Genomic DNA, 14,748 nt, shown 5'->3' on the forward strand with positions numbered 1-14,748 from the left:
CTCTCTGTCATGACTACAGTGGAAGATGCATGATTCTGTACTTGTCAAAACCCATAGAATTATATCTCACAAAAAATGAATTTTACTGTATGCAAATAAAAACAAATCAACAAGGATATGGGGGGAAGGGTATTTTGATTGGATACTCCAAGGCTAAAGACAAACTGTACATAAACACTGCCCTGTAGTTAGTAAAGTTATTTCTCTCAAGAGTATGGGCTAGCAATTTTAACTACTTTATGTATATTTAAATGTTGTCAAATAATTAAATATATTATTTATAATGAGAACCACGTTTCTCATGTTGATTTAGAAGTTACAAATAAAGAAAAAAATGGCTGAAATAAAGTGTATTGGATTGAAATTGAAAGTAACAGTATGAACTGATGGTTTCAGAAATATATAGAGAATAGGAGGATGGTTACCAGAGTCTGGGAAGAGTAATGATTGGGGGAGTGTTGTGGGGGAAGGTGGAGGTGGTTAATCAGTGCAAATACAGTTAGAAAAAATAAGACCTAGTATTTTATAGCACAACAGGGGGATTATATTCAACAATAATTTAATTCTACATTTAAAAATAACTAAAAGAGTATAATCAGCTTGTTTGTAACACAAAGGATAAATGCTTGAGGGGATGGATACCTAATTTTCCATAATATGATTATTACACATTGCATACCTGTACCGAAATATCTCATGTACGCCATAAATATACTACAATGTACCCACAAAAATAAAAAATAAAAAAATTAAAGAAATACGTACAGATAAAAATGTTGACTGTTGCATTTGCTGTGCAGAAACTGTTTAATTTGATGTAGTCCTTCTTGTTTATTTTTGCTTTTGTTGTCGTTGCTTTTGGTGCCATATCCAAAAAATCATTGCAAAGACCAATGTTAAGGAACAAAAGCTCCCTATGTTTTCGTCTATGAGTTTTAAAGTTCCAAGACTTACATTTAAATCTTTAGTTCATTTCTGGTTAATGTTTGTCCATAGGTATAAGGTAGGTTTCAATTTCATTCATTTGTATATATATATATCCACTTTGCCAACACCATTTATTGAAGAGACCTTTCTTTACCCATTGTATATTATTTGTGCCCTTATCAAAAATTAGTTGACTGTATAGGCATGGATTTATTTCTGGGCTCTCTATTCTGCTTCATTCATCTATGTGTCTAATTTTATGCCAATACCATACTGTTTAGATTACCATAGATTTGAAATATATTTGAAATCAGGAAGTGGGATGCCCCCAACTTTGTCCTTCTTTCTTAAGATTACTTTGATTATTTGGGGTTATTTCTGGTTCAATATGAATTTTAGTACTTTTTTAAAATTTCTGTAAAAAATGCCAAAAAATGCCATTGAAATATTTATAAGGATTATGTTGAATCTTTAGATCACTTTGGATAGTGTGATGGTTAATACTGAGTGTCAACTTGATTGGATTGAAGGATGCAAAGTATTGTTCCTGAGTGTGTCTGTGAGGGTGTTGCCAAAGGAAATTAACATTTGAATCAGCAGACTGGGAGGGGCAGACGCACCCTCAGTCTGGGTGGGCACCATCTAATCAGTTGCCAGTGCAGCTAGAATAAAGCAGGCAGAAGAAGGTGGAAAAGAGCAGACTTGCTGAGTCTTCTGGACTTCATCTTTCTCCTGTGCTGGATGCTTCTGGCCTTCAAACATCTTCAACTCTTGGACTCTTGAACTTACCCCAGTGGTTTGGCAGGGGCTCTCGGGCCTTTGGCTACAGACTGATGCTGTTCTGTTGGTTTCTCTATTTTTCAGGTTTTGGGACTCAGACTGGCTTCCTTGCTTCTCAGCTTAGATGACCTGTTCTGGGACTTCACCTTGTGATCATGTGAGTCCATACTCCTTAATAAAATCCACTTCATATATACATCTATCTTATTAGTTCCATCCTTCTAGAGAACCCCAACTAATACAGATAGTTTGGACATTTAAAACATTATTTTTTTCAATCCATGACACAGGATATTTTTCCATTTATTTGTGTCTTCTTCCATTTCTTTATAATTTTGCTTTATAGTTTTAGTGTACAGATCTTTTACCTCCTTGTTAAATTTCTAATTATTTTATTCTTTTTGATGATTTTTAAATGGAATTGACTATTTCTTTTTCAAGTATTTCATTGCTGATATGAAGAGACATTACTGATATTTGTGTATTGGTTTTATACTCTGGAACTTTACTGAATTTATTTTTTAATTTGAATCAATTTTTATGAAGTCTTAGTGGTTTCTACATATAGAAATATGTAATCTGCAACTGGAGGTAATTTTAATTCTTTCTCTGGTTTATATATCTTTTATTTTTCTTTCTTGTCTAATTGCTCTGGCTAGGATGAGTACACTGTTTAATAAAAGTGGCAAGAATGGGCTTTCTAGTACTGTACTGCAGCATACAAGACAAACTTTCCATTTTACTCATTAACTATGATATGATGGCCTTCAGTGTGTTGAGATAAGTTTCTTCTATACCTATTTTGTTGAAAGTTTTTATTATGAATAGATGTTGAATTTTACCAAATACTGTTTCTGCAACTATTGAAATGGTCATGTAATTTATATCTTTCATTCTGTTAATATGATGTATTACACTGATTAATTTGAATATGTTGAAACCATCTTGCATCCCAGTGATAAATATTACTTGGTCATGTTGCATAATCTTTTCTGTTCTGTTGTTGAATTCAGTTTCCTCATATTTTATTGTGGATGTTTGTATCTATGTTTGTTGTGGTGTCTTTGTTCAGCATTGTTGTTAGGGTGATATTGGCTTCAAAAAATGGCTTTGAAAATGTTCTTTTTTTCCTATTTTTTGGAAGAGTTTAACATGAATTGCTGTTCATTCTTTGAGTATTTAGTAGAATTCACCTATGAAAGTATCTGGCCTCGGGCTTCTCTTTGCTGGAAAGGTTCTGATTACTGTTTCCTTATTGATTTTGGTTTGCTCAGGCTTTCTGTTTCTTCTTGATTCACTCTGGTAGGTTGCATATTTCTAAGAATTTATTCATTTTTCAAAGGTTATCCAGTTTGTTGGCATATAATTTTTTGTAACAATCTCATGATCCTTTCCATTTCTGAGGCATCTATTGTATTGCATCTTCTTTCATTTCTGATTCTGTTTGAGTCTTTTCTCTCTCTTTTTTAGTCAAGCTAAAAGGGTTGCTCAATTTTAGAGATAGAGTCTTGCTGTATTGCCCAGGCTGGTTTTCAGTGGCATGATCATAGAACATAGTTCACTGTAACTTTGAACTGCTGGGCTCAAACAATCCTCCTGTCAGTCTCCCAAAGCATCGTTACTATATTTACTTTTTCTTTGGACTAACTGTAGCCTTAATCTGTTCCTCTTTCTCTTTTACTTTTTGTTTATTTGTTTGTTTGTTTGACAGAGTCTTGCTCTGTTAACCCAGGCTGGAGTGTGGCAGATCTAGGCTCACTGCAACCTCTGCCTCCAGGGTTCAAGCGATTCTCCTGCCTCAGCCTGCCCAGTGACTGGGACTACAGGTGTGCACCAGCATGCCTGGCTAACTTTTTTCGTATTTTTAGTAGAGATGGGGTTTCACCGTGTTAGCCAGGATGGTCTCAATCTCCTGACCTCATGATCCACCTACCTCGGCCTCCCGAAGTGCTGGGATAATAGGCGTGAGCCGCCATGCCTGGCCCTGTTCCTCTTTTTCTAGTTCCTGTAAGTATAAAGTTGAATTGCTCATTTGAGATTCCTTCCTTCCTTCCTTCCTTCCTTCCTTCCTTCCTTCCTTCCTTCCTTCCTTCCTTCCTTCCTTCCTTCTTTCCTTCCTTCCTTCCTTCCTTTCTCTCTCTCCCTCTCTTTCTCTCTCTCTCTCTCTCTCTTTCTTTCTTTCTTTCAGATGGAGTTTCACTCTTGTTGCCCAGGTTGGAGTGCCATGGCACAATCTTGGCTCACTGCAACCTCCACCTCCCAGGTTCAAGCGATTCTCCTGCCTCAGCTTCCCGAGTAGCTGGCATTACAGGCATGTGCCACCACGCCCAGCTAATTTTGTCTTTTTAGTACAGACAGGGTTTCTCCATGTTGGTGAGGCTCGAACTCCCAACCTCAGGTGATCCACCCTCCTCGAACTCCCAAAGTGTTAAGATTACAGGCGTGAACCACTGCACCCAGCCGATTTCTTCTTTTTTAATGTCAATGTTCATCATTGTAAACCTTCCTCTTAATACTGGTTTTGCTGAATCTAGTAAGTTTTTATTGTTGTGTTTTCATTTTAATTTGTCTTAAGATATTTTTTAAATTTCCTTTTGATTTATTCTTTGACCCAGTGACTGTTCAAGAGTGTGTTGTTTAGTTTCCACGAATTTGTAAATTTGATTTTCTTGCTGTTATTGATTACTAATTTCATTCCATCATGGTCAGAAAAGATACTTGGCATATTTAGACCTTCTTATATATAAGAATGTATAAAGTGAACATGGAGCATTCTCAGAATATATCACATTAGGTCTCTTGGGTGGAAATTTCCATATATGTCTACTAGTTCCATTTGGTCTAATATGTAGTTCCCAACCAATGTTTTCTTATTAGTTTTCCTACTATTATTATTTGAACACACTGTTATCTGTTAAATCTATGAAGAATAATGGATATAAAAGATTTTGTTTTGATTTAATTTATTCCTTTTCTAATGTTCTTTTTTTGTTTATTTATATAGATCTGAGTTTCTGACCTATATTATTTTTCTTCTTTCTGAAGAATTTCTTATAACATTTTTTGCAAGGTAGGTCTACTGGTGACAAATTCTGTCAGTGTTTGTTTGTGTGAGAAAGTCTTTATTGCTCCTTCACTTTTGAAGAATGACTTCTCTTGATAAAGAGTTAGAAATTTGTGGCGGGGAGAGAGGGGCATGTATCAACATTTCTCTTCAGTCTTCTCTTGCTTCCATAGTTTCTGAGAAGTCTCATAGAATTCTTATCTTTGTTCCTCTATAGGTAAGGTTTGCTTTTCTTCTGGCTTCTTTAATGATATGCTCTTGGTCTTTGATTTTCTGAAGTTTGAGTATATGTCTAGGTTTAGTTTTTGGGGGTTTTGCTCTCTCTCTCACTATCTTTTTTATTATTATTATTTATTCTTCTTGGTGTCCTCTGAACTTCTTAAATCTGTGGTTTTGTGCCTAATTGTAATGTGATTTTTCTACATTTCTTGATCATTTGTTTCTGTCTTTTACATTCTTTTTTTCTCTTTGCATTATTGTTTAAGAAATTTTTCTTGCTATTCCTTCAAGCTCCCTGATGCTTTCCTACCCTGTGTCCAGTCTATTTATCTCAGCAAAGGTATTCTTTCTTTCTGTTACAATGATTTTGATTTCTAGTATTTTATTCTTTTGTAGAGTTTCCATCTTTCTGTTTACATCACCCATCTGTTTTTGCAAACCATACTCATTTTTTATTAGAACCCTCATCCTATTAGTCATAGTTGTTTATATTGACGCATACATTTGTGCAAGCTGCCTCAATTTCAAAAATTAAAACTATATAGGTTTATACATTAAATAGTCAACGGAAAGGGCTGAATTCTATGCGAGGAGAAAAAGGGAGGAAAAATAGTGTATTTTTCCCTTGAGAGTCTCAGTTTTAATTCTAGGTTTGTTCATCTAACCGACATCACCCAGTTCAAATCACTTCTCTGCAACTCAGTTTCTTCACCTACAAAATGAGTGGTTAAAGTTGGAAAGGACCTTATAAATCTTTTCTGGAATTCTCTCACCTTCATTTAAATGGATGTTTCACAAAAGACAAAGAAACAGGAAAAATCACCAAACTTCCACTATATATGTGATTTCTACCACACTACAACATTGCTTATGGGAAAAAATGTGACTGCTAACTCTTAATTCAAGCCTATACTCAAGGAATGTAACTTTCATTACCGAAACTCAGATGATGCGTTCTACCTTTTTTTAAAAATATGAGATAACATGTACAACAGATCTTTCATGTTCTTTTGTCACCTAAGATTTTCTCTGCAGTTCTAAATAGAAAATTAAATTATGTACTTTAAATTGTTGGGAATGAATGAATACAATCATTAAACTAGGATTACTAAGGGTTGAACATGAGGTATGTGTGTGGAGGAAGTTGTGGAGGCAGGAAAAAATATATTTTACCCAATTAGTACCTTAAACTTTGTAAATATTAGTGCATTTGATTAATACAAGTAATGTATGGAATAGCCATTCTGGGTTGTATTCAGTATGGAAATATTTGAAAGCAGCCTCTGTTTTTGTTTTTCCACGTTGTTCCTTTTCTCACCTGAGAAATTTCTGGGTCACTAAGGAAAAAGCACTTGGGTCTAATTCAATTTCTAGATAGTTAAACAATATCAGAAATGCCAAACCGTTGAACCTCAACTCAACTTAAAAACCGTGCCCTGCACACTCAGTAAGCTAATGGTCTGCTTCACTGTTCTTTCTACCAGATTGCCCCTTTGCCTTTTCATTTCTTTATAAAGCAACATTTCTTCCAGGTGAACACCCCTGCAAGGGCAGGCATGGAGAGTGGCCTCATCTATTAAGGTGACACAGTTAATCACCTTTGACAATATTCATTTGTGGCTGAAGTGAAGCATTTCCAGATCAGAAATGACACTCTGATATTATAGTGCTATTAACACCTACATCCACAAATGCAGAGATTTTGCCCAAGGATGCTAAATATCACTTCGGAATAAATTTATTTGACACCTAGATTGGTTAACACGTGGTCAAATATTAACACAGACTTTTCAGGACACATATAAATATGAACAATGTTCTACAAAGCTTTCTTAAAGTAGTAGGAAGAAAAGAAGGTAGGAACAAAGAAGTAGTAAAAAGCTTGGGAGTATTTGCTTCATTGTTCGTACTGAATGATATAGGTATGTATATTAATGTTCTTGCTGCTTCCTTCGTGTTCATGAGGAGGACATAAAAATAGATAACTCCAGCCTACCCACAAACAGATGCTTAGTGCTAGAAGAATACTGCAAAGTATTGTGATGGAGGATGAAACAAGGACACAGCCTGCTGAGGAGTTCATGTAATGCTTCTTAGAGGAGATGGACTCTGGGCTGGATGATGAAGAACAAGTACTAGCCATTCAAGTGAAGAAGTGAGGGTGGTGCATTTTAGTTGGGGATATGCACAGAGACCAATAGAAATAGAATCAGTAGAGCAGCTGAAGTAGTCCAAGAAGTAAAAAAGAGTGAGATATGCGGCTGAAATAAAAAGTAAGAGCAGAGTCTTAGAAAGCTTGGTATATTGGCCGAGCGCAATGGCTCACGCCTGTAATTCCAGCACTTTGGGAGGTCAAGGCAGGCGGATCATGAGGTCAGGAGTTCGAGACTAGCCTGGCCAACATGGTGAAACCCCGTCTCTACTAAAAATACAAAAATCAGCCGGGTCTGGTAGCGGACACCTGTAATCCCAGCTACTGGGGAGACTGAGGCAGGAGAATTGCTTGAACCTGGCAGGTGGAGGTTACAGTGAGCCGAGATCAAGCCACTGCATGACAGCCTGGTGACAGAGTGAGACTCCATCTCAAAAAAAAAAAAAAAAAAGAAAAAAAGAAAGCTTGGTATATCATATTCAGATGCTCAGAATTTATCCTGTAAAGCATGAGGTTTATGCAGTTTGAAAGAGAAGAATGATTACCAGTGAAATTCTGTATGTCCCAAGGGAGACTGCCAAACTCTGATCACTGATCTTACCTCCAAAATAATAGGATTACAAGAAAGCTTGCAGATAACTTTTGTTTTAATTCCTCCTTGCTTTTAACAGATGAAGAAACTGACACTTAGAGAAAGGTGAAAGTGATTTGTTTTAGGTCACATGGCAGAACTATGGAAAATGTATGGTTAAAATTAAAACATCAGAACTCTCAGCATAGGATTATTCTCATGCAAATTAGATCCTTCTCCCGATCTAGTCAAATCTAATGTAGTGCTACAGTACCTTCCAACTCAATGTAAGGTTATCATTTTCTAATTTAAAATAAGACAAAACCTAGGAAGTTAGCCGAACAGTTTGAAAGTTATTATTTGGAAGAATCAAGGAGCATTCATGTCATAATTCACCACTTCAGGATGTTAAATATCTAGCAAGAAGCCAAATTGGACATCAGAAGAGTTCTGTTATGTCTGCTAACTAAATAGGTTATTATAGGTAATAACCTTTTGCCTCAGTTTTTTAATCTATAAAATGGAATTAAGTCTAGACTATCAACACTATTCACCTGCATAGAGAGTGTAAGAATAACATTTGATAATAGATGTGGAACTGTGTATTTAAAATGGAGTTTTTCATGTCAGTGTTTCCCATATGGTGCATAACCCACTAGGACTACACAAGATGATTTTACACAAGGGAAAAAATAAGCAAGTGATTACATTGCCTCTCAGCTCCAAATCCACTCTTCTTTGCCTTGATGTAGTTTCTCAACTTGACCAAGTAAACACTTCTCCCTTGACAGGTGGTGAAATATTGGGCTTTGTCAATAGAGGATGCAAGAGAAATGTGGGAAGGTGCAGAAAGAGCAAAGAGCTTGTTCTCTTGGTTCCTGTGTTTTCCTTCCTCTTGTGGCTCTCAGTGGTGTGCAGGACATTCAGTGGCATTCAATGTTTAATCAGTTTCTTAGGCTACTTCTTTTGGGCTAGCTCCAGTTCACTGACATCTTAGTTGGTGGCTTCCTGTGCATAAGCTCTTCCCCAAGTCATGTCAAAAAACCTTTCCCCCTTCCAGAGAGCTGCATTCAAGGACAGAATCTCAGCATTGGGAGCCCGGGCTCTTCATGTTTCATTCACTTCTTGAGTGCTTTCCCTCAGCCTTGGAGGTAGCAGCTTTTCCCTATAGCTGCTATGTCCCTATTTCTTAGAAGGCTTTTTTTTTTTTTAATCTCATTTAGTAGTTAACCACTTTTACTAGTTAATACCTTTTTATATTACTTTTTCTCCTGCTGAAATTACTTGTGTGATTTCTGTCTTCTGGCTGATCTTTGAATAATATGGAATATATATTATTTAATATTTAAAATTATTTAACATTTTGATTACAATTTATGATTACTATGAAATTATAATTAGACTCAAATTTATTATTTTGTGGTAGAAATTTAAAGTTTTCACCTCACAACAACTTTTTAAATGTAAACAAATGGCTTATGTATAATATTATCTAAATAAGAGTAAAGGTAGCTCAAAAATATGGCAAATTCATAGCTGTTCTATAAATGACTGGAGTTGAGGAAAGTCTAAACTGTTTAATAAGCAAAATACCTAAGGTATTTAACAATAGTTTTTAGATTTCTAAATTATGTCCTTTATTAAACAGTTACATAGAATGTACTGTCAATTTATGTGCATAATCTTATTTTGGTCTTACAACAACACTGAAGAGTTATTTTATTCCCCATTGTATGTATAAAATGAAAATTAGATTTAGATAAATTAAGTAAATTGCTGAGATGAGGTACCTAGTAAGTGATAGATGTGCAACTCAAACCCTAATCTGATGTCAATGTCTGTGCATACTGTTTGTAATGGCAAAATACTGAAAATAAGCTGCAGGTCCCAACGCACTAGGGGTTGGTTAAATTGTTCACCAAAAACAATAGAATGATAATTAACAAAAATAAATGATGAGTTATTAACTGTGTATTGACCTTAAAATATAACCATGATATAGTGTGAGTTGGAAATATAAAAACAGAATAAGTTACAGAGTTGTGAGTATCGAATGATCCTAATTTTGTAAACCAAAATGATGCATATGCATGTACATGTGTACATGTAATGATGTTTATGAACGTCTGGGAAAAACAAAGAAGGCTGCGCATCCAGTTCTTAGAGCTGGGATTTTTGAAGTGAAAGGATGGAATTTCATTTTTATTGAAATATATGTAAGACTGTGAGTGACTTTTACTTTAGTTTTGTTCAGTAATTTTTGAGTGAATTTTGAAGTACATTGTGTTCTTACAGCTATGCTGATTGTCTATTTTGCATAATTCTCCAGTAAAAAGAAACTTAGCAGATGCTCTCACTGAAGGCAGCAGTCATAGAGGAAGATCTGAAGAAATAATTCCTTGAGTGCAGTATCATCAAAATGCCCAGAACTCTGATGAGTGTTTCCTCTCTCAATTTCCCATGCCAAGCATATTCTAGTCTCTAAACCTGGTTAACCTGGATGAGTGGATTTCTCACCATATAGATATTGGCTAAGCAATTTTGACTTATGGAGTCTGTTCTCAAAATATAGATATTCCCTGTTAACTTATTCTACCATGAAGAGTTCAGCTAGATTCATAGAAGTTACAGATTCTAGGCTGGTAGCTGTGGCTCACGCCTGTAATCCAACCCTTTGGGAGGCCAAGGTGGGTGGGTCACGATATCGAGAGATCGAGACCATCCTGGCCAACATGGTGAAACCCCATCTCTACTCAAAAGGCAAAAATTAGCTGGGCGTGGTGGCACACACCTGTAGTCCCAGCTACTCGGGAGGCTGAGGCAGGAGAATTGCTTGAACCTGGGAGGCAGAGGTTACAGTGAGCCGAGATCGTACCACTGCACTCCAGCCTAGAGACAGAGTGAGACTTCATCTGAAAAAGAAAGGAAAGGAGAGGAGAGAGGAGGGGAGGGAGGGGAGGGGAGGGGAGGGGAGGGGAGGGAAAGGAAAGGAAAGGACTTACAGATTCTGAACATGAAGAGTGAAAAGAATGGCATGGTGTTTTAATCACCTTCCAACTACTCCATTGTTGAGGGGAGGATTCCCTCCCTAGGGTTATAGAGATGATTAAACATAAGATACCCCACACTGGACAGATGAAATTATTAATGTATTGGTTACATGTACTCACAGTCTGCAAGAGAAGGAGACTGCATGCCCTGTGGGGCTACGTGGATTGCACGGGAGAACAGAGTGCACAACCAGAGGATGTGGGAGGCAGGCTTTGTAATACCAAAAGGAGGCGGTGCCCTGTAGTTCCTGTAGGAAAGATGTGATTGACCTATTTCAATAGCTCCATAAGCCAACAAAAAAACTGAAAACTTACTACTCCAAGACTGCACTTGGTCTTTGACAATAGCATTGTTTGGCTAAGGGACCTTATTCCCAGGAGCAAAGTGGAGAAGTGAACCTGTGGTTAGGCCATTTGAGGCCCTTTTGAGTTCACCAGCTGTCAAAGTAGTACATAATAGTGGACCTTAACGTCACATGTGGACAATGATTAAACTACAGTTTAACTCTAAAGGAGTTGGATTCAAACAGGTCATACTTAGAATGTGTGACTGAACTAAAATTCCAGTGCAATATCACCGTTTTATCCATGGTTTCTCTTTTTGTGATTTCAGTTACCAATGATCAACCCAAGGTCCAAATATATTAAATGAAAATTCTGGAAATAAATAATTCATTCATAAGTTTTAAATTATGGGCCAGGCATGGTGGCTCACACCTGTAATCCCAGCACTTTGGGAGGCTAAGGCAGGTGGATCACCTGAGGCAGGAGTTTGAGACCAGCCTGTTCAACATGGAGAAACCCTGTCTCTACTAACAAACAAAATTAGCCAGGCATGGTGGCCCATGCCTGTAATCCCAGCTACTTGGGAGGCTGAGGCAGGAGAATCACTTGAACCTCAGAGGTGGAGGTTGCGTTGAGCTGAGATCATGCCATTGCACTCCAGCCTGGGCAACAAGAGCAAAACTCTGTCTCAAAAAAAAAAAAAAAAAATTGTATATCACTCTGAGTAACATTATGAAATCTTGCATAGTACTGTCCAATCCTGCCCAAGACTTAAGTCATTTCCTTGTCCAGTGTATCTACATTGTACATGCTACCAACCTGTTAGTCACTTAGTAACTATCTCCATACTGCAGTGCTTATGCTGAAGTAACCCTTATTTTTACCTAACAATGACTGCAAGGTGCAAGAGTAGTAACACGGCATATTGTTATAGTTTTTCTATTTTGCAATATTAGTTATTCTTGTTATGTCTTACTGTACCTAATTTATAAATTAAACTTTATCATAGGTGTCTATATGGAAAAACATCATATATATAGGGTTCAGTATTCTCTGTAGTTTCAGTGATCCACGGGGGTTTGGAACTTATCTCCCGAGCATAAAGGGACTATTGTACTTTTCTAAATCCTGCAGGTTATTTATTCTAGGAGTTGTGTGACAGTGTTTGCTTTTTGTCTTAAAATGTATTTGTTGACTTTGTAGAATAATATTACGTATATTATAGAAGAAAAGCACTTTATTTATTTCCATCAGCTTCCATAAATTGCTCTCAACTTCACACCAAAAAATTAATTTCTGTCCTTGGATTAGAACTTAGGCAGTTTAAACTAGGAGATCTTTTATAAGAATAAAAACAACAATGGCTTTTACATCATCTAGCATTTTTAATAACGAACTTAAAATTATTTTATTACAGCACCCATAAAAACATGAGCATGGGCATTATAATTAATCTACAGCTGGGCCAAGAAACAAACATCTGCACAGGGAATGGATTGTGCAAACAAGTACATTCTGTTAAAAAGCCAGACAGATAGTAACATGCGGATTTAACTACCAAGTAACTGTAGGAAAAGCATATTGTCAGTAATAACCAGAAACACGAGTCATAAAAGTTTGTAACTAATGAAACCAACTCAGTTTGATAAACATGAATTAGATAAATAACCCAGGAAGTACTTTTTTTTTTTTGGAGATGAAGTTTCACTCTGGTTATCCAAACTGGAGTTCAATGGCGTGATCTTGGCTCGCTGCAAACTCCACCTCCTGGGTTCAAGCCATTCTCCTGCCTCAGCCTCCCAAGTAGCTGGGATTACAGGCTGCCGCCACCATGCCTGGCTATTTTTTTTTCTTTTTTTTGCATTTTTAGTAGAGATGGGATTTCACCATGTTGGTCAGGCTGGTTTCAGACTCCTGACCTCAGATGATCCACCTGCCTTGGCCTCCCAGAAAGTACTTTTAAAGGACAGTATGTAAGAATTTGTTAAGAAAAATTCATTCAGTTAGTCATTCAGGGGCCATAGGATAGGCTTTCAGGTGGACAGGTTGCTTTCTACCATCTGCCGGCTATGGGACTGTCCTCTTACAGGCTTAATCTGTCTGAGACTCTATTGACTCATCAGGAAAATGGGAATAATCAAACTTTTTCATAGCTTTGCTGGAAAGAGTAAATGAGATTCCGCCTAGCAAGGGCCTGGAGGAACCCTGGGTATACAATGAATTCTCAGTGAACATCAGCATCATTGTTCATGTGCACTAGCAATGGTTTGACCCTTAGGTCAGATCACAAAGGCAAATTATGTGTGATCCAAATGGTTCCTGAGTTACTCAGAATGATTACCTACAAGTTGAACTCTTCCTAAACCCTACATAGGAATCACCTGGAAAATCTATTAAAATGCAGTGCTCTTGATCCACAATTCTTGGATTCTGAATCAGCATGTGAGTAATGGAGCCGGCGAATCTACCTTTTAAAAAACAACTACTTTAAGTAATTCATAGGTACACCTTAAGACACATTTGTGTTTTCATCCCAAATAAGCAAATGTTTCCCAGTTGCCTCCTTCACATTACCGGGATACTTAAACATAAGCACTAGTTACACTAGCTATGTTTTAGTGAGCAAGAAGCAGAAAAGAAAAAGGCACAGAAATAATATTTGTATTACAGATAAATTCAGTAAAATATGCTATCTGGAAGGAAAAGTTGCTGAAAGGTTTCTGTAGGGACACAACAGGACTCATATAAAATGTGTCCATAGTCCTTTTGGGAGATGTCACAAGATTATTTTCTAGTTGTTGCCAGGATCCTGCTTCAGAGCATCCCTCCCTTACAGTCTCCAGAAATGGACTGGCCTGATTCATTAAGGAATGGATGTCTGTTCAGATTTCAATACCCCTGGGGAATATAAGAAAAAAAAATTACTGAGTTTATTTTGATTGTGTAACTCCAGTGGATATAGAAACCCTACTAAATTCAGAGATCGGTGCCTTGTAAACATTGAGTCACAACTGGAATTCTGAAGAATGAATATGGAAGAAAAGAGCTTGAGAGCAATGAACCCCACTATAAACTACTTGTGAGTGATGCAGGAGGCTTGGAGCATCTGAGGAAGGAACGAGAAGCTGTTCAAAGGGAGGATCCCAGTAGAATGTGTGTGTGTGCACGTATGTGTGTGCACGTGTGTGTGGGTGCACGTATGCTAGAGAACTGCTCCATATCACCTTGTGTCTGCCTCCTTTAAGGATGCAGCTATTACTACTACCCTTGGTGCTCATCTAATTCCCATGATGATTCTAAGGTGCAGGCATTACTGTCCCAACTCTAGAAAAGGAAACGGAGATTCAGAAAGTAACCCGCCTAAAGTCACCTAACTAGAAAGTGTCAGAAATGGAATTGGGACTCTTGTCTGTGTTAGGACACGGCTGTATTATTTCAAACATGCCACATTATCTTAGAAGCAAAACAAGCAAGGAAATGAAAAAAAAAAAAAACCCAAGCCCTTCCTTTCCTCATGCCCGCTGAAATAAAAGTGTGGACAGTGGATAAAACAAAATGGCGCATGCTGGGGAAGTAAGATATGCCAACTACGTGATTTAAAACCATGGCAATAATAATCTTCCTCCCTCGGTTTTTCTTTCATTCCTTCCACAAGGTATTCAACCAGTAATCACCATACATCAGTCACTCTGCTACAAAC

At 37.1% G+C, this 14,748-nt stretch overlaps 1 long non-coding RNA gene across 1 annotated transcript in view; it reads left to right on the forward strand.

The window, feature by feature from the left end:
* The window catches only part of LOC114674364 (uncharacterized), a 293,829-nt gene that overhangs the window by 85,325 nt on the left and 193,756 nt on the right, over positions 1-14,748 (forward strand). Inside the window, exon 2 of the long non-coding RNA XR_013411996.1 lies at positions 1,792-1,864. This is a non-coding gene — a long non-coding RNA (uncharacterized LOC114674364). The remainder of the gene's footprint in view (positions 1-1,791; positions 1,865-14,748) is intronic.

Source organism: Macaca mulatta, chromosome 20, assembly GCF_049350105.2.
Source record: "Macaca mulatta isolate MMU2019108-1 chromosome 20, T2T-MMU8v2.0, whole genome shotgun sequence".
Classification (NCBI taxonomy): Eukaryota; Metazoa; Chordata; class Mammalia; order Primates; family Cercopithecidae; genus Macaca; species Macaca mulatta.